We start from the raw sequence: 2,621 nt of genomic DNA, 5'->3' as shown, positions 1-2,621 counted from the left end.
TCCCCATTCTACTGTTGCTTTCATCACCCTGGTTCAAACGCAATAGATGTTTTAAGATGGAAGGTGGTGTATTAAAGGCCTTGTTCACTGTTATGTTTTGCGCTGTGATAGAGAGTCAGACTAGCTAGCCTGGCAGGCCTTCCCTGGGAAGGAAATCCCGCTGATCTGTGTAGCTGCGACATAGAAGGCCCTTGGGACCTACAGCCATTCCTGTTCCCCCCTCTGACAACACAAGGGCACAGAGCAGGGTGTTTCTGCTTTAAAATGATCAAAGCCACCACTTTGAATTGGGTCCAGACACGACGTGCAAATGCAGACTGGCACGCTTCTTAATGGGCAAGGGGGAGCCTGAGCACAGCTTGGCAAGGTGAGCCCTGCGGAAGTGGAGACCTGGTGCTGGTTGCATTAGGTTTGGCAGAGAAGCAGGAACAGTTAATTGGCAAACTTTACAGCCCGGAGATTAAGGCTTGTCATCTCCGTCACGGGAAGACTGATCTGTTGCAATATTGAGATTATTCAGCATTACATTAGAAATACTAATTGTCCAGTGTTCAATATGTATGGGCATTTCCCTCTTCTCCTGTTAGCGTCTGGTCTGTTATAAAAATATCTCTGCCAACAATCTGGTGAGGGTATACAGTTGTTGGTGCATTCACTTTATTTTAATTGCGTAAACTGGTTTTGTTTTGTGTTTTGCTTTATACTTTATTAATTTTAGAATGATAATAATGAGAAGCAGAGTACATGCTTCTAGTGGATCACGACTAGAATAAAGCATGCTGTTGGTGCCGAACAGGTCCTGCAAATAGAAGTCTACGGCTAATAAGAGCTTCTCCTGGGAATTCCCACAAGTAGACCTGAGACTCTTCATACAATTGTAAATTTTGCCAGTAGTTTTCTGTTGAGGAAATTCTATTTAAAGATTCTTCCCCGGAATACTCAGGGAATATGTGGACCCTGTTGCCATAATTTTCAGATTAGTGCCTTTTTATGACAGAAGCTTAATTGCTGTATAATTTTTTCACAGTTTTTAAAAGAAGAGGGAATACTTGTTTGGAGCTCTGAAGTCGAGGGAATACTTGTTTGGAGCTCTGAGTTAAAAAGGGAAATAATGTGGTAACTGATAATTTATCTGTTATAGACCTTGTTTTTCTTAGACAGAAAATAATGACTGAAGTGGGCAAGAGTATAGCATTTTCCTGGTTACTTGGCCTAATATGTAGGGACACGAGGTGGTCATGGAAATAACAGATACAAATATGTTTGATACTCTCTCACTCACACATTACTTTCTTCTGTGCTGAGGGGCAGAGGAAAATGTACACCTAAGATCCATAGCAGCTAGAAATTTTTGCTCAGAAATGTAAGGAGCAGGGCTTTTTTAAAGCAGGAACGTGGTGGAACGGACTTCCCGCACCTCTTAAGAATGGTCACATGGCTGGTGGCCCCACCCCCTGATCTCCAGACAGAGGGCTCGGCGGCGTGGAGGGCAATCTAAACTCCCCTTTGTCTGGAGATCAGGGGGTGGGGCCACTGGCCATGTGACCATTTTCACCGAGGGCAATTTAAACTTTAAAAAACTCCCCCCTTGTTCCAGCTGACTCAAAGTGACGTCATTGTGCAGTCTTATGTTCCACCACTGAGTTCCACCACCTCTTTTCCCAGGAAAAAAGCCCTGGTAAGGAGTAAATAAAGATCAGGGCTTTTTTCCTGGGGATATGCACTAGTACTTCTTTCCACACCTCAGCCAGTAGGCTTGGGCACCCAAGGTGAACTTCATGAGTGCTGGCATTTTTTTTTTAAATACAGACTAGAAAGTCTGGACAAATAGTTTGGTCAGAGAAATGCCACATTCAAATAAGTGCAAGTCACTTCTGTTCCCGCTTTATCCAAAAAGTGAGGAGCAGAAGGGGGCATGAACATATGAGAAGGTCATGAGTAGAGAGGCCTCAGTTCCAATCCAGTATTTCTGACTGATGTGTTGGTAGATTATGAAGGAAGAATGACCCTCCAAAACTTGGTGTTTTTACTGTACCGAAATGTCGACACTCTCACGGGAATGCAGAAAGTCAAGTCAATCACCTTTAGAAAAACACAAGTTATGCCTTTCTCTAATACTTTTAGAGTTAGCTTAATTTAATCCACCAAGTCTACTGCTTAATGAAATGAAAAATTATTGCCCCAAATTACAGCTTTATTTCTAAAAATTTTATTCAAGGAATCTGCCAGCTTGTCTTCCAGTATATACCTGTAAATTACAGGACAACTTGAGAGCAGGAGTCTTGAAATCTGTGGATAGGGGGCCGTAGCTCCACTTAAGTGACATATGCAGTGGGCAGTCTCCTCAGACAATGGCTGCTTCCACACACGTTGGATAATCCACTTTCAAACATTTGAAACTGATTTTCCATGTGTGGAACAAAAAATCCACTTCAAAAGGATTGCGAAAGTGCATTGAAAGTGCATTATTCAACGTGTGTGGAAATGGCCAATGGGTCCTTTTGCTGCATTTTTACACCAGGAATGATTGAGCAATCACAACCTATGCAGATATCCAGCAGCATTTGTGTATTATCAGACGATGAGTAAGGTTGCACGAAACCTGTGCTTAATTTGTGTCT

Source organism: Eublepharis macularius, chromosome 3 (genome assembly GCF_028583425.1).
Source record: "Eublepharis macularius isolate TG4126 chromosome 3, MPM_Emac_v1.0, whole genome shotgun sequence".
In the NCBI taxonomy this organism is placed as follows: domain Eukaryota; kingdom Metazoa; phylum Chordata; class Lepidosauria; order Squamata; family Eublepharidae; genus Eublepharis; species Eublepharis macularius.
Note: the sequence above shows the minus strand (reverse complement) of the source record.